General features: G+C 36.3%; 1 protein-coding gene and 2 pseudogenes across 2 annotated transcripts in view; 1 reads left to right on the top strand and 2 right to left on the bottom strand.

The window, feature by feature from the left end:
• PRKG1 (protein kinase cGMP-dependent 1) overlaps positions 1 to 22597 on the bottom strand; it is a 1486994-nt gene that overhangs the window by 1202505 nt on the left and 261892 nt on the right. The window lies entirely within an intron of this gene.
• Positions 1 to 22597, bottom strand: part of LOC136313146 (vesicle transport through interaction with t-SNAREs homolog 1B pseudogene) — a 62381-nt pseudogene that overhangs the window by 32201 nt on the left and 7583 nt on the right.
• On the top strand, positions 6042 to 6152 carry LOC136313731 (U4 spliceosomal RNA; annotated as a pseudogene).

The following is a 22597-nucleotide window of genomic DNA, read 5'->3' as shown; positions in this document are numbered from 1 at the left end:
ATGTAGAAAACATGGGGTAAAAAAAAATGGTTTACTTTCATCCATCTTGTTCTCATTTTTAGAATATAGTGTATTGACTTGCTCAAATTATCCTGAAGGCTGCCGCTGTAACCAAGGCATCGTGTGGGAATGCTGGCCTCTAAGCCACATTCACACACACTATAATCTTTACTATTAACTGGGTGAGTAGTGAATCATGCTATTTCATAATTTTTAGAATTTAACACAGAGAGATTGAGGGATTCATCATTGTAATTAAATTGTGCACATTTTCAATAAATATATTTTGATGTCATAGACCTAAATGGCTGACATAATAATATTGAAACAATTTAAATCCCATTTAGTCACTTGAGAATTTTAAAGCATTTACTCCTGATGTAATATGAGAGACCATTTTATGAAAATATATATCAGGGAAGAGCTGTCCTTGTCTTCTCATAATATCATTTAGTAAAGAACTAGGAAGTGAGTTAAATTAAATATGCCTGACATTTTTACAAAGATATGAAAATTAAAAGCAAATTGTATGTGGCAAAAGTATATTGATTTGTGTTTACCCTATTAAATCAAGTGTATCCTTTAACTCAGAAAAATCTATTTTTATTAAAATGCATTTTCTCTCATCATTGGAGAAAGATAATAAACTTAATAATCAGGTGCAGAGTGAAACGTACTAAAACTAAGCATCTTATTTTTAAATGTTATAAAATTTCCACATACTAAAGTCTCACTACAAAAAATGTTCCTCTCTAACCAGTCTTCATCTTCTTTCTGCAATTTTAATCTATTATGAAATTTAGTATATATTATTTTCTCTTTCCAAGTTTGAAATTACACTCATATATTTCATTTGAACCAACTTTTACTAATGTTTTATTCAATGTACAATATTCCCACCTGTCCAAAATTAAACTTCCCTACGCAAACATAGATCCATAGAATAGATATGACTGAATGAGAATTTTTACCTCCTAATAATTTTAGCCATTTTATTGTTCAACCACTCCAGACCATGTATAACTGCTATTGATCTACATACTACATGCTTATCCATAGTTCCATTGTTCTGGGTATATTCATAATTGCTGTCCTTAGGGCTGGTGGTCATGTGCCAGTATTTTCTGCATTCTTTTACAACTTTTTTTATTTCCCTGTTACATTTTTCTACCAGCCTTTTAACTAGCCTCCCTGTTTCTGTTTTTCCTCATGGCTAACTCTTTAAAAACAAGACCTCTGAAATTATATTAGCTTTGTATTGCTGTGTAACAAATCGACAGAAAACTTAATTGCTTAAAACCACATTATATATTATCCCATAGCTTCTGTAAGACAGACATCCATGTGGGTTTGGCTAGGTTCTCCGCTCCAGCTCTCACAAGACCACAATCAAGGTGGTGGCCAGGCTGGGGTCCTGCCTGAAGGACCTCTGATAAAGAATCTACCTCTAACACCATTCAAGCTATGAGCAGAATTTAATTCCTTGGCTTTGTAGAACTGAGATTTCTATATGATCCAGGCACTTCACTCAGCTCCTTTAGGCACCTGCATTCCTTTTGATGCCACCCACTCAGCCTTCAAACCAACACCAATTGTGTATTTTAATTCTCTCTGCCCTCCTCTCTGCTTCCCTCTTCTGCCAGGAGCTGATAAAAGTTCTCTGCTCTTAAGGACTCCTTTGCTTCTATCAGCTGTGGAATCTTGGAGTTAAATCCTAGAAAATCTGACTACCACAAAAGTCCAACTCAAATTTAACCACCCACAGAAAACTGAGGTTTCTACCTGTTCATTTTTTCCTTCAATTCTTTTCTCCCTCCCTGTATGCACAGATGTTGCTTCTCCACCTCCACAGCAGCCCACTCAAAATGAAGGCATCGAGACACTGGAGCACACACTCTCTGTTTGTTGCTCTGTCACTCTAGAAGAATCTTTAACTATGTAACCCCAGTTTAGAGGTCAGTGTCAAGAAACATAATAGATGCTCATCTGATACATGCATGGTGAAAAATTGGTAGATGCATATTTTCTCTTAATTCAAAAAAATAATTTATGTTCAACATGAACTACAGTATTGAAATGTATTCATTACTATTCTTTAAAAACGAACAGTCTATATTCATAGGTAAAATTCTTAGCTAACCATACTACTTATGTAATAGAATTTCACATGCCTTAAAAATAATTTGAAAAATATTGAGAAAATTAGTATGCATACAATAGTAATGTGCTAACTGCTTTATCCATTTAATCAAAAACAATTCCATTTTGCAGATCAGGAAACTGAGACTTTACAGACTACACAGTGGCCCGATGTCAAACATCTACAAAGTGACGAAGCCGCCACTGTATCTGAACATTCTAGCTGCTGAGCCCCTGTGTTGTTTTCCCTCTCTTCTTGCCTTCCTTCTGTCCTTTCATTTTTATTGAACACCTATTATATATTTTAATTAATTAGATTTGGGGCCCTAAATAGTTAGACATATTACCTTTGTCATAAGAACTCACAGCACTCACCACATATACGCATAAAACCAAGCCATTGATTCATAAAATTAAATAATAATATTATACATCGGTTTTTCTGTTTCATAAGCATTTAAAAACAATCTTCACTAATCTTGGTTTTATGTGAGTAATGGATGTTTACAAAGACCTGTGAACTATAATAAAAAGGCACTTCAGAATATGCTAGTCACTGTAAACTTTTTGTGGGAGAAATCGATGAGAAAATTTAAACAAGGAAATTTTGTCTTGCCCAATTATGATCTCATCATAGCTGAGGACATTATATCAACCACAGATGGGGAAAATGAAGAAGTTATGCATGTTTCTTACAGACTTTATGTCACCATAGCAAGGTTCTGTGTTTAAGATCAACTTTTCTGTTATAAAACAATGTCATACTCAGATATATTATACTTTACTTCTCAGGGTCTGTAATATAACATTCAAAATTAGACTGTCATGGGTACAGAGGATAGTGTAACTAACCTGGCCAGGAAATATATGACTTCCTAAATTCATACAATATAAATCAGTATCATATAGTTCACTCACAATACAAAATATATAAACAGGAGTATCACTATTCCTAAAATGGCTCTTGAAAAGTACAAGTGAAACCTTAGTGAGCTGGAGATTATAATCACTTACAAGACCTAAGTTTGGAGGAAGGAAGGATTTAAAAGAAATGAGGAATTTATTCTCTTTGTTAAAAAACAAAATAAAACAAAAAAAACTCCAAAGCAATCCTTAAGCATTACTTCCCTCAAAAATATCTAAATATTAAAAGACTTAGACTTCCCATTTTACTTACTGTAACTTTGTCATTCATAATCAGATACGAATTCACACAACTGCAAGGAAATGTTTATTAGGGTTTAAGAGAGAACCATTTACATAAATAATAAATTATGTTTATAATGCCCATCTGTGTGAGCCCAGAGGTAAGTCCAGAAACAGAAGTGCCAATTTTTACCACAAGAAAATTATTGCTAACTCATAGAAAGACTGTTAGTGGGTATAGACATTTTATTTATATAAATATAAATAGAAACAATGTGTTACATTCTCAGAATAAATCCAGAGGTCTAGGACATAAAAATTCTGGTGAGCCAACACCCTCAGTGTTCACTTCCAGTCACCTCCTGATCTCTCATTGTGTAATCATCCACTTGTCTGTTTATTATTAAAAGAGAAAGGGTGATAGATTTTGTTTTCTTATTTTTTCAGGCATTTTTTTCTTCACCTAATTGTATGTGAATAAGCATGCAATGTTAATTTTTCAGTACTTAGCATGACGATGCGGATCCCCTGGTTGCCACATCAGATTTGAGCTTTCTGTTGTCATCATCATGTCGTTTTAATTTTTATTATTGGATTAAATTTTGGCCACAACTCATAAGCAAATTGATTTTTCCAACAATGAAAAACAAGCTGAGACTTGGAAGGTAATTCTCAGCTTCATTAGGTATTTTAGGTCCCTCCAAAGAGAAAAATTTATTAAGATGCTGATTAGATATGTAAATTTTCACATGTGTAAAACAAGTGCCATTTCTTCTTTCCCATAAATCCAGGGAATATTTCAAGTCACACTTTTTATGCCTATTAAACCAGGTCTTACAATGGTGGTTCAGTGACAGAATACAAAAAAAAACAAAAAAACCCCAACACAATGTACACACATATCCACACACAACTCTATACAGTCAAACTGAATATCCTCCGTGAATATTAAATTTTAACTGTCACTACTACCTATTCAATTTGACTATCTGTTCATGATACCATTTTCTTCTTTTAATAAAAATAGAAGCTAACGTGTCCACAATTTATTTTTTATCTCATAAAATAGAAAATGACAGTTTTAATTCTCATGTCTACAATTTGTAAGCCTAGAAGCATTTTGGGGAACAAGAGGGAACTGATATTAAGCAAAAAGACATTTTCCTAACAAATATATATATTTTTAAAACTTCCTGAAAAAGAATTATATAACGCATACATGCATGCACATACACCATTTGAGTAAGTTCTTTTACCCTTTTAGAATTCCTACATTTCCATTCATGTCTCAACTCAAAAATCTCCAACAATGTGAAGCCTGCTATGACATTTTCAAGCTGTTAGTTCCTACAGAGATTTGACAATGACAACTATAACAATGATCACAAGAAGAGCTCTGCAGTGTCAATTACTGCTCTAAGTACTTTACATATGTCAACCTATGAAATGCTCACACTAAATTTCTGAAAGGGTTACATCCATTTAATTTTTATAGATGTAGAGACCCAGGCACAGCGAAGTTAAGCAACTTGCTTAAAGTCACAGGAATGACAAGTGGAATTATTATTAAATATTACTAAAATCCAGGCAACCTGGCTCCAGAGTCCAAATGCTTAACAATTAGACCATGAAATTTCTCTTGATTTTTTGTCCATATTATGTGAACACTAAGTAGAGCATGTATTCCTGGTACTACTTTCTAAATTAAATGAGATCATTTATGTAAAGACCTTAATACGGTGCCTTGTGTATAGCAGTATAAAATGTAACAGTACTGAACATGAAAACATTGTTACCAAGTATAGTTATTTTTAGTAAGGCCTCTGTTTCATACTGCATTGTGAATTTCTTGAGGATGAGATCTGTATTCAGTCGTTAGTTCATTCATTCATCCCTGTATATTCATTGAACAAGTACTGTGGGCCAGGTGCTATGCCAAACCCTATAAACATTCACCTCTGAAAATCCAGCATTGTAGCATACTGACCCAGTTCTAACTTAGGGCCTCTGCACTTACTGTTTCTTCTGTCTGGAAAGCTCTTCTTTACGTAATTTCAACACTTGCTTCCTTACTATATTCTCTCTCCTTAAATGTTATGCCTTTAGAGAAATACTCCCTAAATGTTTTACATAAAAGAGTGCTTTGCAGGACTCTGTGTTTTCTTACCCGCTTTATGTTTTCCACATGCACTTATCACCACCATACATATTAGACTGCAAGCTTCACATAGACAGGACTGCCAACTCTACATCCTAGATCTAGAATAGCAGGCTGTTAAATATGTGTTATATTGGTGAAAGGGAGAGAAGGAAGAAAGGAGGGAAGAAAAGAGGAAAGGAGGGAGAGAGGGAGAAAAAAGAGAGCGGGATAATTTTGATCAGTGGGTGCTTTATAAACAAGAATATGTTTTCCATCCCTCTTGACCAATCACCTCTTACCTTGTCCCATGAATAGAAGAATGCCAAAATTCTTACCTTCTCTCCCTCATCCTTTCCTCCTGCCGAAATACCTTGAGAGTTCCTCCGAGTCGATCTTGTCCTCCCTACAAACCTCTCTCACCATTTAAATTTCAACACCTGATTTTGCTCCTCCTAACAAGAAGTTGTATCTGATCAACAGAATAACAAGCTTTCTTTTGTTTCCAATGATGATAAAGGGTTAGCCCTTTAACAGCTTCATCAATGGTAGCTGTAATCACTTTTAACTTATCATCCTACTAGCATATACTAACTTATGATTTAAGAAAAAGTTCTCTAGTATCGTAGCCAATGAGGTTTATCCGAGGCGCGATTATTGCTAATTGAAAAAGTTCTCATTTTTCAATTATTTAAAATATGTATTAGTAAATTCTTTTTTCAAACATGACTTCCTTAATTAGCAGGACATGTACTTTGAACTTTTCAATAATAGTAATAAATTTACACTATTCCCTCCTGGCACCACTCTAATCATTGAGGGTAGTTCTGATTGACATCAGACTAGTCACAATTATTTTGGCTTTCCTCCTTGTTGAAACAAGGTAGGGGTACCATCCCTGACCCTTTTGATGTTGGTTGTGGACCTGTAACTTACTTTGGCCCATGAGATGAATGTACAAGTGACATTTGTCACTTAAAGTCAGAAGATTTTGGCCCTGGCCAGTTGGCTCAGTGGTAGAGAGTCAACCCGGTGTGTAGATGTCCCAGGTTCAATTCCTGTCCAGGGTACACAGGAGAAGTGCCCAGCTGCTTCTCCACCTTCCCTCTCTCCTTTCTCTCTGTTTCTCTCTTCCCCTCCAGCAGCCGAGGCTCCCTGGAGCAAAGTTGGCCTGGGCCCTGAGGATGGCTCCATGGCCTCCACCTTAGGTGCTAGAAGGCTCCAGTTGCAACAGAGCAATGCCCTAGAGGAGCAGAGCATCGCCTCCTGGTGGGCGTGCCAGGTGTATCCTGGTTGGGCGCATGCGGGAGTCTGTCTCTCTGCCTCCCTGCTTCTCACTTCAGAAAATACAAAAATAGGCCCTGGCCATTTGGCTCAGTGGTAGAGTGTCGGCCTGGTGTGCAGGAGTCCCTGGTTCAATTCCTGGCCAGGGCATACAGGAGAAGTGCCCATCTGCTTCTCCACCCCTCCCCCTCTCCTTCCTCTCTGTCTCTCTCTTCCCCTCCCACAGCCGAGGCTCCACTGGAGCAAAAAGTTTGCCCGGGCACTGAGGATGGCTCTGTGGCCTCTGCCTCAGGCGCTAGAATGGCTCTGATTGCGGCAGAGCGACGCCCCAAGATGGACAGAGCATCGCCCCCTGGTGGGCATGCCAGGTGGATCCCAGTCGGGGGCATGCGGGAGTCTGTCTGACTGCCTCCCCGTTTCCAGCTTCGGAAAAATACAAAAATTAAAAAAAATTAAAAAAAAAGAAAATATAAAAATAAAGGCAGATTTCAAAGAGCAAATGGTGACCCTTCATTTCCCCTCTAGTGATGATCTGGAGACATTTGCCAAGATGGAGTCCCCATCAGTGTGGGTTTCCATGGGACGATATTCAGCAGAGGCCCTCCACCAGTTCATGGCAGACATGTCATGTAATTGAGAAATAAACCTTTACTCAGTTAATTCACTGATATTTTGAAAGTCTTGCTCTCTTTTTTTATTCCTTCCTTCCTTCCTTCCTTCCTTCCTTCCTTCCTTCCTTCCTTCCTCCCTCCCTCCCTCCCTCCTTTCTTTCTTTCTTTCTTTCTTTCTTTCTTTCTTTCTTTCTTTCCTTTTCTTTTTCTTTTGTCTTTTTTTTTCTGCATCAATACTTGATCCATCCCGACTGATACAGACAGAAAACAGTGGAGCCAATTGGAAGCTAAATCATACTGCTGACCTCATTCTATCAGCATCATAAATTAGGCATATATGTTCATCATAATACTAGAACGTCATGGAAGGAACATATTCATATGGATTATGAAACCATGGTAGAACAATTGTTTTTGTATGCTCCTTTATCCATCTTGAGGCTTTCTATGAGGTTATTAAGGAATTTATATCACCTAGGATATATCTTGTAAAGGGCTTTTGGAGGTGATAATAATAACACCTGATTCTTTCAACATCAGAAATAATTCTAGGGATTTTAATTCCTCTCAAAAATTCCTTGAATGTAGCTGTAAAAATTTTAACTACAATATTTCACTATGGAAAAAAGTAATATTATTTTTTTAATTTATAGAATAATAAAAAATTGCATCCTGAATAAGAGTCATAGAACTTTCCCACCATTCTGTTCTCTCTACATATTAGGGATATATCTTTCAAATACCAGAAATTGTTCCTCAAATAATAGACAAACAAAACAATTCTCTCTTCTGGAACTTATTCTTACAATTTCCTAAACCGTTCCTCCTCTCTCATCACCATCTTCTCCCCCACCCTCATACACCTGCACACACTTCACGATGCAATAACCCTACAACAGTTAAGTTCTGTTCAAGTACTTTTTAAAAACTAGCTGTTATCTTCATGGAAATAATATTTCAAAAGAATTTTGTATTAATTTCAACCTAATTATAAAAATGACTTCACAAGGCATGGCTGTTTAATATATTACAAATTCTTCTGACATCTGCTCAACAAGTGAGTAATTCCTAATGACTGGTTACTTCATATGAAATATTTCAGTTGTCTTTTGCAAAATCTCACTACTAGAAAGACATATACAACTATTCATTTATTTATGAAAGAAAAAAATTGCATGATGTATTATAAAGGGCTAGGGAAGAGGTTTTCCAACACTATCCCTCAAAGAAAATAGGATTTGAAAAAGTCAGGGCCCACTTCTACTGTTCCCAAGCAACAAAATCCTGAAAAAATAATATGTTTGACTAATCAGTTCAACTGCCTCAAGTTCAATGAAAATTGCACCTTAATATGTTCAGAGAGAATCTGAGGGAAGTAGGAATTATTATGAGAAAACACTTCAGTCCATTCTGAAAGAGATATAAAGAATAAAATGCACTATTCTAAAATTTTGGATACTACATTTTTTCTGCTTTCTTGCTTCATTAATGTTGATCTGCTGTTTATGATAATTAACTAGTCCTAAGAAAAAGGCACTATTCAGCAAGAATAATATACCAAGAATATAAGACATAAAAAACTAAACCCACACTACCTTTTTAACTACTGGGAATAGTTCTAATTAGCAATCATTTGTGTTAATAAGCATTACAACAAGAACATAAATTAGGCAATGAACACGGTCTTTAGGAACAGAATGAGAAATTACTTTCATGGGTAAAAAGTTCATGTACTTGTATAGTCTTTTCTTGTACGAGGTAAAAACTGCAATGCTTCAGCTGAGGTCATGTTATTTATTCCAAACACTTATTTCTTCTCTGGATTTAAGACTAGGTAGTCAGTTTCATACATGCCTGGAGATACAGATTACAATGTAACCTGGTGAGACTGGCCGTTCAGCTAAGAGCACAGGGTCAATGCATGTGTTCACATTTTCAAACTACAATAGTAAAGGAATGCATTTCTGCACGCTTTACAGGGGAAAAGAAAAACAGTTCAGACAGAAAATAGCTTTCATCAGTTTGCCAACACTAGTTAAAACAATATCTCTCCATTTTTCTCTGCCACATAAACACAAAAACCTGAAGTGAATATATCATGGATGTTTTAAGAAAAAACAAATTTTTCCATTGCTGAAGGGGTTTCTACTTGATTTTCCAGAATCTATTTTCTAAACACGCCTGCTTTGGAGCACCCATATGTGGTGAACTCTGCACTGATTCTAAGTCACAAAATCTTTCAGGAGAAAACTGAATTGATGAGGGCATGATAGGAAAAGTGCATAATTTAATGTCAAATAGTAACACAGAATCCGTTCCTAATGTTTTACATGATAATCATTTTCTCTGAGACAATTAGTGAGATGAATATAAAATTCTAGAAGTATTTTCCCAAAATGTCAAAATGCCAACACATGTCAAAGACATCACTGGTGGAGTATGTCCAAAGTTGCCAAAGTCCCAATGCCCCAGCCCTAGGCCAAGCCCTGAGTTTCATACCTACCTTCCTCTGTTCTCTGAATATTACTTCTTTCCTTCTGGTGCCTTCCCAAAGCAAAATTCCACTAAGCACTTGGCTTTCTGAAATCCCCTTCTCATCATTCAAGGAAAGAAAAGCTTCTCTTATTTCCAAAATTGTATGCCCTTTTCTTCATTCTTAAGATTTCAGAAGGAGTCTCCACATTTTTCTAAGAAATTTATTCCTACATGCCAACAGGTAACAATGGGTCTGTGTTTGCTTAATCCTCAGTTCAGGTTGACTAAGGAAGAATTCGAATTGTATGCAGTATGAAACCCTAGAACCTTGCACTCCATTCAGTAGTATTACTCCTGACTCCTTCCCTGACTTCCCTACACCAAAACAACTGGATCACCTTTAAATTACCATATAGCTTATAACTAGTATCACATGCCTTGTACTAATTAAACAGTGTCATATTATTCTTTTATCATCTATGTATATAACAACTCCATATGCAAACACTCCAGCCAACTTATTTTTTCCCAGTAATGTCTTGAGGTCAAAGATTATATCTTCAACTTCTTTAGTAGAGGAAATAATAAAATACAGTCATGCCCTTTTATCCACAAATGATACAGTCCAAGATCCTCACTGGGTGCCCAGAGCAGCAAACAGTACTGAACCCCACCTGTTTTTCCTATACATACATACCTATAATAAAGTTTACTTTATAAATATGACACTGTAAGAGGTTAACAATGATAACTAATAATAAAGTAGAACAATTATAATAGTATACTCTAATAAAAGTCATATGAATGTGGTTGCTTGTTCAGGAAGTCCCTTGCTGTAGATTTTTTATAGGCTCCATGATTGCTGTTGCAACACATTGCCATCAATCAGAACACGTTTTTCATTCATTACCTTCTGCCTACAAATGTAGAGCGTTTTCCATCTTTGTTGAGCATTTATCACTCATTGTGACTTAACTTTGGTATGTACTTTGAGGTGCTACAATAAAACCAGCAGAGATTTCTTTACCTTTCTTCACAATTTCATAGATAGACTTGTTTTTATTTTCTAGATTATAGAATATGATTTTCTTTTTCCTTATCAACTTGAAAGCTTTCACATTTTCACTTATAGAAAGCACTTTATGGCTTCTCTTTGGCATCCAAATTACCAGCAGCACAACCCTTGCTCTTTGGGGACATTATTAAGTAAAATAAGGGTTAATTGAACACAAGCACTGAGATGCCTAGGCAGTCTGGTAACTGAGATGGCTGCTAGGTGACTAAAGCACATGATGGATACAGTGTTTTTCAACAACCGGTCCACCAGAAATTTTGTGCCGATCCACAAGAGTTAACCAGCAGTTGAAAACCACTGGTGTATACATGTAGAGATTCTGGACAAAGGAGTGATTCATGTTCCGTTGGAATTAAATGGTGCAAGATTTTGTCCTGCTACTCAGAATGCTATGTAATTTAAAACTTATAAATTGTTTATTTCTGGAATTTTCCATTTGATATTATTGCACCAACATTAGCCAAACAGGTAACTGAAACTGCAGGAAGCAAAACTAGATAAGAAAGTATTATATATTTAAATTCTTATTTATCTAGATAATAACATAACAGCTTTGGGAAGTGGGAAAGATAATGAAAATTGAATTTTGTTCTAACGAAACTTAAAATTTATTCAACCAGCCTGAGTTCCTACTGCATGAAAGACAGAGTTGATTAAACCACCATAAATAAGGTAGAGCTCCTTTAGAAGCTGATAATTGTTGAGAGCCGGGGGGAGGGTCACAGATAAATATGGGTGGTATTTTGGGAGAAGACAAAGCTGTATACCTTTTACAGCATAGTCCTGGTGCTTCATTGGAATTGGGTGTATCCCAGCAGGTCTCTCTGGGATGGCTATGTGAAAAGCAAGTCCATGCACCAGAGGACAAGGAAAGCCAGGTAAAGACATACATTATCGGCTGAGACATGGCCCGATGCACCCTGGGAGCTAATGCCGAAAGTGGTGCAGGGGATGAGTAGAACATCCTTTCTTTTCATTCCAATCACCCAGGTGAGTAACTAGAGATTTGGTGAATAAGAGCTGCCCTGGGCAACTTTACTTCCTTCTTTTAAGGGAAAAGGAAACTGAAACACTAACATAGGGAAGGAAGAAAAAGCTGAGAGCTAATCAAGATAATACCTCCCCTCTGAGAAAACTGGCAGCCTGGAGAATGTTATAAAGCTGGAAATAGATGCTAATAACTTGGAACATAATCCCTTCTCCCCAGTCACTGTGCTCTGGTTGATTCCCACACTCTGGCTGACAGGGTTCAGACTCCAGCAACTAATATCAGAAATGGCTAAACTTACAAAGAAGAGAATAAATAATAGCAACTCCTTTGTAAGATTTATTCAGAAATATTCAATAATAAATATTACTAAAAACGTCCAAACCATAATTGTTTTTTTAATAAACAATTTGATGGATGTTTTCCAATAAGAAAAGTGAAATTTCACACATCCAGGACAAAACACATATGGATAGGCTCTATTCCCCAAATGTACTGATATGCCAGCACTTGACTTCTGAATGCAGTTATTTTGTAAAAAATGATCACTTCCCTGTCTCAATTAGTGAAGTCCTGCCAAAAAGACACAATTGCATTCGAGCTTCAGCGTAGAAAAAGCTGCTGTTAATTTAAGAGACTATTTTCGGCCCTGGCCAGGTAGCTCAGTTGGTTAGAGCGTCATCCCCATATGCCAAGGCTGTGAGTTTTATCCCGGGTCAGGGCACATATCAGAAGCCCAATGAGTGCATAAATAAGTGGAAGAACAAATTGATGTTCTCTCTCTCTTCTCCTTCTCTCTCTCTCTCCGTTCCTCTCTCCCTAAAATCAATCAATAAAAAGATTTTTTAAAAAGAGACTATTTTATTGAGTTGGAAATATGTACCCCAAAAGTAATCAAGGCAAAGGTCAGTCAATCTTTCTGTGTCTGAAGAAAAACAGCTTTCTGTTTCTATGGTGGTCTCCAGTTTCTACAGAAGGGTGGCGGACAGTCATGTGCAGCTCAATGAGCTAGCTTTCGGGTATATATTTTTGGCATTAAGACTGATCTTTGGTCCTCATCCTGACATGAGCAACCATAAAAACACTTGTATGGCTCCATCTTCGGTAATGGGTACATTCCTGACGGGCTAGTAATACATAAGAAATGATGGTATGTTTAAAAACAGAGTCACAAAGTATTTGTGAGCTATAATCGAATAAAAACCAGAAGCTAAAACTTTGAAAAACTAAAATAAGGCCTTTTTCCCAGCTGCTTGCTTAAGCTGAAGAAACTTCAAATGAAAACTTGGTGTAATTCCATTTCAGGCAGACAACTTAACCTCCTATCAACAAATATTTCTCAGTCGCCTACTTGGGATTTGTTTATACACCAGGGCAGGTGCTGTGAAAGATACAGAAACACTCTGAATTTTTAATTTAATGCATAAGAAAAATGAGCAAAAAAGTAAATAACCATAGCACACAATACAATGTGAAAAGTCACATAATGTTGTGTACTATGGTTATTTACTTTTTTGCTCATTTTTCTTATGCATTATAAGCCCTGGCCGGTTGGCTCAGTGGTAGAGTGTCGGCCTGGTGTGCAGGAGTCCCGGTTTCAATTCCTGGCCAGGGCACACAGGAGAAGCACCCATCTGCTTCTCCACCCTTCTCCCTCTCCTTCCTCTCTATCTCTCTCTTCCCCTCCCGCAGCCAAGGCTCCATTGGAGCAAAGTTGGCCCGGGTGCTGGGGATGGCTCTATGGCCTCTGCCTCAGGCGCTAGAATAGCTCTGGTTGCAACAGAGCAACGTCCTGGATGGGCAGAGCATCACCCCCTGGTGGGCATGCTGGGTGGATCCCAGTCGGGAGCATGCGGGAATCTGTCTGACTGCCTCCCCGTTTCCAACTTCAGAAAAAAAAAGTCACATAAAATGAAGGCAGTAATGTGTTATGGAATCATAGAAGGGAATAAAAATATTGGTTGCTGTAATAGGGAAAGGCTTAAGAGAGAAAATAGGCTTAAAGGTAGTTAGGACTTGCTAGTCAGTGTGGGGATAGGTGATATAGGATGGACAACAACGTAAGCAAATCCATCAGCCTGGAAAGGTACAGACCACACCAAGAAATGACAAGTAGTCCCTTGGTTGGGATATTGGGTCAGACAGTGTAATTCAATGTTTGCATGAGCTCAAAAAACCAAACAGGAGAAGAGTTGGGCACACTCACCTCTCCGAATGGCTCAAGGACAATGGACAGTCTTCTTAAGGGTCTTGGCATATAAATGTTAAAAATTCCTTGAGGTCTTGTGAAAAGACCCTCAGGTAAAGCCAGAAAAGTAACTTACAGTCTTGACTCACTTGCCAACTCATTCAATCTCTCTGGTCCACAGAGTTTTTAAATCTATAAAGGGAAGGTAATTATAATACTTGTCTAGCCCACCTGCAGTAGGGTAAGTAGGAGGCTAAAAAGACTAAGTATAAAAAGGCTCTGTTGAAAACAGCCTGTCCAAAAGTATAAGACAAGTATACTACTGACTCAGAAAAAATAATATGAAGCATCAAAATCCTTTCCTGAAGGACAGGGACATAATAATATATATGTATACCCATACACACTCAGAACTACTCAAAGAATCTGAACAAGCTGTTCTAACAGGAAAAAAAAAATACCAAAGAACTGGTCACAGTTCATCTTCCTATCATTTTCAGGAAATTCCAAAAAAAGTAAATGAAAAGATGCCACAACAGTTTTTCCAAGAGCTAAGCCAGCTGCTACTACCTTAACAGGATACTGTTGTTTAAACAATAGTAATAGAATCCAGAGGCCCATCAGAAATCATGCAATGCCTTTTGAAGAGGAGAAAACTAATCATCTATCCTAAATGAAATAAATAAGTCTTCAAGCAAAGCCAAAACAGATGTAGAACAAAATATTTTATAATAACAAAAACAGTTCCCAATGTACTTCTTCTTTCCTGTTTCTTATTTCAGAAAGCAAAGAAGAATGAAGAAGATCACTATATCACCCAAGGCAAAAATTCATCCATTCATCCATGTGACAGTTTTAGCAAACTGTTACTATTGCTAGAAAAGATTCTGGGGAAAAGAAGTATGAAAAAAATAATGTTTGCTCTTGAAGAGGTAAGGCCAGTAAGAATAAAACCTACCAACATTTATTTTGTAAGTACTAAATAAGAAAAAATTACTCCCATTATTGCAATTGTCTCTCAGAACAACGCTTTGGAGAAAGTATTGCCCACAGAGTTTAACTGATTTGTCTGAGTAGGTAAAACCAGCTGTTTGTGGAGCCAAGATTCAAACCCAGGTCTTCTGACCTAAAATATTTCCCCGATGACATGAAGGTAAAGCTTTTCTTTAATATCACTATCTAACCTGCTGAGACCTTTCTATTTGCATAGAAAATTCCATTTGAGCATCCCATTTCTTCTTGGCTTGTAGTCAGAAAACAGTCTGAACTAGATTTTGCCATAAATCATCATGGACTTAGTAACAGAGCATCTAATTAAATATGGCAAGAACTAATTCTAAATTTAAGGACGGATGCAAACACAATAATAGAAGGAATGGTTACTTATCTCTCTCTACCCATGACCGAGGCAGTCAACAAAACCTAGGTGATATTTACAACTTTACTCATAATTTTTAGAATGAATGAAAATAACATTGAGATGACATTCCTCCCACTATTAAATTGGCACAGGTTTTTAAAAGGATAAAACTATGTGTTGGCATTTATATCAAAAATTTTTAATGGGCATATCTTTGAATACAACAACTCCACTTCTGGGAAGTTACTAACAGGTCATCATTTAGGCAGCCTTAAAAGCTTTGAGTCACTGCTCTCTCTCTCTTTCCTTGCTCTATATATCCAATTACTTGCCAAGTTCTGTTCATTCTATTTACGAAATGTCTCTTGCATCTATTTCTCACCCCTTGTCCCTGTGGAACATCATTTTTTTCTCATTTGACTATTAGCCTCCTTACTGTTCCCTTCAATTCCTATTTTCAACCACTTAAATTTATTCTACAGAGTCATCAATATACATATTAAGAAATAAAGTTCTAAAAGAGTCACTGTCATACTAAAAAATATTTAATGGTTTTCCATTAAACACTTTTCTTACTTCCTAAGCATACTACATTATGGCCTCATCATTACCTTCCATTTATTCCCCAGACAAAATGGAGAAAAATGAGAACATTTTAAACAAACCTTAAATTATCTAGCTTCAAGGATTTTACATCTCCTACATAATCTAATTGAAGAATTTTGTTCCATTTCCATGGCACTATTCTTGTATCTCATTTAAATCATATCTGTTCTAGCTTAAATTATTTGCAAACTTGGTCTCCTTTTATTCTAGATTATGCATTCCTTGAAAATAGCCTGGGACTTATTTTCTCTGCATGTGTCTTCAGTGGGGTTTCCTTGAGGCAGAGCCTGAGACAGAGATTCGTGCAAGAATATACAAAAGTGGTGCTTTCAGGAGAAATAGGGCTGGAAGGGAAGCAAGATAAACAGTGGAAGGAGCCAGGCAGAGATGTTGTTTCAAGGGAAGTCTAGCTCCAGCCTGATCCCACGGGATCTCTGAAACAGGCTACACAGCAGATTTGTCACATCTGAGGCAAGAGAGCTGGGATGTGATACACTGCATCAGCTGCCTTTGGCCATAGGCCACTTTTGCATGGGTTGCAACTTCCCAGGCATTCTTGGACTAGAGACCTCCTATAAACCACAGGCAATACAGAAGACCAAAAAGTGTGAACCTTTAACAACACATCAACAACAACTGAGGTTAGATGCATCACCCAGTAAAGAAGTTGTGAAGGCTACACTTGCATCACCTGCTATAGAAGTCCCAATTACATCTCTGGTAGCTCAGAGCCAAAAGTAAATGCTCTGTATGTAGCTATTGAAAAGAATTACCTGCCTGACCTGTGGTGGCGCAGTGGATAAAGCGTCAACATGGAAATGCTGAGGTCGCCGGTTCAAAACCCTGGGCTTGCCTGGTTAAGGCACATATGGGAGTTGATGCTTCCACCTCCTCCCCCCCTTCTCTCTCTCTGTCTCTCCTCTCTGTCTCTCTCTCTCTGTCTCTCTCTCTCTGTCTCTCTCTCTCCTCTCTAAAATGAATAAATAAATTTAAAAAATAAAAAAATCACTGTTTTCTTATAATAAAAAAAAAGAAAAAAGAAAAGAATTACCTACACGAAGGAATGACTTTATTCTCTTGTTTTAAATACAGTAGTATATTCTTATAATTAGCAACATGTTCACTTACTATCTTAGTTTGAGTTGCTCTAACAAAGTATCATGTACTGGATGGCTTTTAAACAATAGAAATTTACATCTCAGTTCCGGAAGCTGGAACTCTCAGATAAGAGGCAAAGCATGGTTCATTTCTGGTGAGGGTCTTTTTGGGGGTTGCAGATGGCCTGTTTCTCACGGTGAAAAGAGAGAAGCTAACTCTTTGACTTATACTTATAAGGACACTAAACTCATTTATGAAGGCTCCATCCTCATGATATAATCCCCTTCCAAAGGCTCTACCTCTAGCTACCATAACATTAAGGATTACATTTCAACATAAGAAGTGGGACACAAACATTTAGTCCATAGCACTCACTCTTCCCCAGGTAAACAAACAAGCAAACAGAAAGAAAAATACAAGGGATTGTTATATTGCATTTACCTGATTTAAAATAAATTTTTGTAGTCACTAGGACGTCTGAGCTAGTATAATTAATTTAAAATTAATTCATAACCACAAAAAAAATGAACATGAGTGGCATTGGATTTCTGCTTTCAAATGTATAATGTTTAAATCAAGGTTTGGGATAAAATCAGTACAGCTTCATTTAATTTCATTTTGTTTTATTTTTTATCTATAGTGATTTATTTTATTTTTTAATTTTTTGTTGAGTTTATTGGGGTGACATTGGTTAATAAAACCATATAGGTTTTAAGTGTACGACTCTATAACACATCATCTGCACACTGCATTAGCATTCACTACCCGAAGTCAAGCCTCTTTCTGTCATCATTTATTGCCCTCTTTCACCCCGTCACACCCCCCTTTCCTTCTGGTAATCACTACATTGTTGTCTGTGTCTGTTGGGGTTTATTTTGCTAAATCCCTCCACTTTTTCACCCTGCATCCCAATCCTCCTCACCTCTGATAGCTCTCAGTCTGTTCTTTGTATCTATGAGTCTGTTTATATTTTGTTTTTTTGTTCATTAGATTCAACATATAAGTGAAATCATATGGTACTTGTCTTTTTCTGACTGGATTATTTCACTTAGCATAATGCTGTCCAGGTCCATCCATGCTGTCCCAAAGGGTAAAATTTCCTTCTTTTTACATGTGAGTAGTATTTCATTCTGTAACGGTAACATCATACTCAGTGGCCAAAAACTACAGGTGTTTCCCTTAAGATCCATAATAAGACAAGATACTTTTACCATTCTTATTTAACAGAATGCTGGAAGTCTTAGCCACAGTAATCAAACAAGAAGCAGGAAAAAAAAAAGTCATCAAAATTGAAGAGAAAAAAGTTTAAACTATCATTATTTGTAGATGACATGATACTGTACATAGAGAACCCTAACTATGCAACCAGAAAACTATTGGAACTGATAAATGCAGTAAAATAGCAGGATACAAAATATAAATGTCTAGAAATTAGTTGCATTTTTATGTACTAATAATGAACTATTGGAAAAAGAAACTAAGAAAACAATCTTGTTTAAAATTGCATTTAAAAAAATACCTTGGAATCAATTTAACCAATGATGTGAAATACTTATACTCAGAAAATTATAAAACACTGAAGAAAGAAGCTGAAGAAGATACAAATAAGACAAATAAGTGGAAGCAATATATCATGTTCATGAATAGAATGAATTAACACCATTAACATATTTATACTACACAGAGCAATCTATAGATTCAACGCAATTCCTATTAAGATACCAATGTTGTATTTCACAGACCTAGAAAAAAATATCCCAAAAATTTATGTGAAACTACAAAGACCCTGAATAGCCAACAGCAATCTTGAGAAAGAATAACAAAGTTGGAAGAACCACACTAACTGATATCAAACTATCCTACAAGGCTATAATTATCAAAGCAGCATGGTATTGACTTAAAAACTGGCATAGAGATCAATGAAACAGAATGGAGAGCCAAAAAATAAACCCACAAGTTTATGGTCAATTAGTATTCGACAAAGGAGGCAACAAAATACAAATTGTCACATCTCTAGCCCAAAATAAAAGAAAGGAAACAATTCCAATACCAGGGAGGAGCCAACAGGAGAGGATACTTTCTTGACATACTGTAGAGGAATACTGCCAACCCAGGTGTGTCACAGGCAGAAGAAACACTCTAATCTCACTTCTTCCTCTTAGCTGCTACCAGAGTACTGCTCCAAGAAGCTGAATTTCACTTAACTGGTGAGGGTCAGGGAGCCTTTGAGGGGAGCCATGAAGGTCCCTGTGCTGGGGCCTGCAATGTGGTTGGAAAGAGTAGAGAACATATCTGCAGGGCTCAGGGAAGAAATATGCCACACTCACGTTGTCTCTGTCTCCAGACTGAATTCTTTAGAATCTGAATTTGCATATAATTGCAGCACTATTCATGGTAGCTAAGACATGAAAACCGCCAAAGTGTTCCTCAATGGAGGACTGGGTAAACAAGATATGATAAATATATTCAATGGAATATTACTCAGCCATAAAAAAATGATGACATATTGCCATTTACAGCAAGAATGGACCTTGAGAACATTATACTAAGTGAAATAAGTAAATAAGAAAAAGCTAAGAACTATATGAATGCACACATAGGTGCGAAATAAAACTGAGACTCATGGACATAGATGAAAGTGAAGTAGTTACTGGAGGAGGGGCGAAGGGGAGGGATGTAAAGAGGGACAAATATATATGGCAATAAAAAATGATTGGACTTTGGGTGATAGGCACACAATGCAATGAACAGTTCAGATGCTATAGAAATATTTACCTGTACATACCTAAGTACTCTTATTGTTTAATGTAACCCCATTAAACTTAATTTCTAAATACATTTAAAAATAAATAAAGTCATGGGGGGTCATAATTAGACCATTACTATAATCCCAACTATCTTGCTCAAAACCATGGCTGTTGGCTTGCAAATGTTTCTTCTTTAATTGCCAAGGAATCATGTGTTTTATAAACAAAACCACCTAAATTTGGAATGAGGGAAAGGGCACTCAAAGCTCTTGTCTTTGTCTCATCTTCACCACAGCCTTGAGAAGACTCCATGAAGTATCTTGGTCTTCATGGGAACAAGTTGAAACCGAATATTTGTCCAAAGGGATGCTATAGCACTCTACTTCTTAACATATTTCTCAAGTTGCTCCTTGCTGCTTACTTTGGTCAAAGAGTTCTTTATTTCATTTCAACCTGGCTGTCCTAGAAAAACTATAACAGGGATAAATAGCCTCTAAATAATTTGTCCTGAGCATATAGACCAAATATATTTCTACATATTTGCACCTCAGTCCTGTGAATTCATAACAACTTCATAATAAACACAATTCCTCAGAATACATTATGATATATTTTACTTCTTTTTTAAATTTTCCTTTCTTGCCTTCTCTAAATCTATTCATCTATGCCTGAATTTCCTAAACAAGCCATTTTCAACCTATTTCATCACATGACACTCATAAATTAATTATTAAAATTCAACAGCACAGCAATAAAAAATATATTTTTGCCGATCTAACAAAAAGATAGGTACAATTTTGATTCATTCACACTAGACAACTATTGTTGTGTTGGAGGCTGTCTTTTTTTTTATTTGACAATCTAAGGAAAAAGAGGTTTGTACCCCTGACTAAATAGTCAGGTATTGCATATTTTAAAAATTCTTGTGACTCACCAGTGTGTCACAGCACACTGGTTGAATACTGCTGTCCTGCACAGTTTTTACTATATAGTCCAGAACACAAATGCCAAAATCAAGATACAGCTCAAGTATTTTGAGAGAGAAAGAAGTTATTATCTCAGTATGTATCATGCTTGTTATAAAATGCAAATCTATTTCAATGCACTTCATATGTTAGGGAACAATTATTTAACCATAAAGCAAATTTCACATTTGCTTCTATACAACTTTGCAGAAAACTACACCCAGTTGAATTAAGCTGGTTAAAAGTACAAATAAACACACATATTCACATATGTTAAATATTTTCCAGCTACCTTAGTGTGTTATGAATCACACCTATCCACATCTAGAATTAACATCTGTTCAATTTCAGATAATCTTCCTCCTGCTGCTTCACAATAATTCTCTAGTGGAAATCCTCCTGACACTCACTTCCACTACCAAACTTTAGGTCTTTATCAATGTAAAGTACCAAATTTATATTAGCATTTACATATTTCTTGACCAATAAACATGCATAAAAGTGTGTTATCATTTTTACTAGGTTCCTTCTTTTTATGTCACTGAAGATTTTGAGTATTGTGTCTCAAACTCCATTTGCCCTATAAACTCTGTCATTATTTTTGTGAAACGTTCATAATGTCATGACTTTTTAGAAGTGCATATGTAGTGTTAACAGAATTGACTGTAACTGTTTATATTATTTGAAGAAGTATGTAAAACATAAATACATGTAATTTATATAGACTTCACACACATGCAATTCTTTCTGTCTCCTTCCCCACCCCTTCCCCACAACATTAGTTTTCAACATGATTGATACAACTAACACTTTTGAGGGGATAAGAAATGGTTCTAACCTCCTGCAAAGACAACAGTGCTAAATACCAATCTAGTCCTACCAGAGGCCAATTTATGGTCTCCCCCTCACAATAACAGTAGCAAGAACTGTTCCCTTCTATTCTCTTACCTTTAACCCTCAGATGCACAGCAGAGAATTTCAAGTTTGCAAGACTGCAGCATGGTTTGAGTTGTAATTCCACTGCAACCCAAGTAGAAATGTGTTCCATTTAACCCAGACCTAAAAGGGAAACTCATTGCAAAAACTGTATTTTCTATAACACTTTTATATCCAGCTCTCCTATCACAATGTCTGACACACTTTACACACTTCATATTAGTTGTAAGTTAATTTAGTAGAATAACTACTTCTGATTGTTCTGTTGCTGTCAGCACATTTATCTTCAAGTAAAATCCTTAAGACGTGCAGTACTTTCTGAAAAGATCTAAGAGAAATTATATATCTAGACTACCATCATTTTTAATGATATTGAGAACTAAGATATCATCTGTTTTTACTAAAGTTAACATTGGTATCAGCCTTAAAATGACCTTATTTGAGTCCTAATTTATCCTTCAGAACCCTGTGATTTTGTCTCCTATTTAGGAATTACTGACTAAAAACAGAAAATAAAATACATTGTCCATCCTTGCTTTTGAAGAGTATAAACAAAGAAAGCCCAAAACAGCCAACCTTGTTCCTGAAGTTGTAAGAATGTGGCACTTGTAACTATAGGAACAGAGCCAGTAATTATTTATCTTTAACTCATTTGATTAATTTAAACAGTAGAAGAATTAGAAAATTGGAAACTAATGTTTGTAGCGAATTAAGAGGGCAATTCAAATGCTAGTAATATTAACCTGCCTCAGGAATGAATTAGTCCAATTCAAAGATAGTCAATGATAGCATAAAGATAACTAAAATAAGTATCAATTGATGAATAAGATGTCCTCATCAGT

The sequence above is a fragment of the Saccopteryx bilineata genome, chromosome 9 (assembly GCF_036850765.1).
Source record: "Saccopteryx bilineata isolate mSacBil1 chromosome 9, mSacBil1_pri_phased_curated, whole genome shotgun sequence".
Taxonomy (NCBI): domain Eukaryota; kingdom Metazoa; phylum Chordata; class Mammalia; order Chiroptera; family Emballonuridae; genus Saccopteryx; species Saccopteryx bilineata.
The sequence above is the reverse complement of the archived record's forward strand: the minus strand, read 5'-3'. Positions and strand labels throughout refer to the sequence as shown.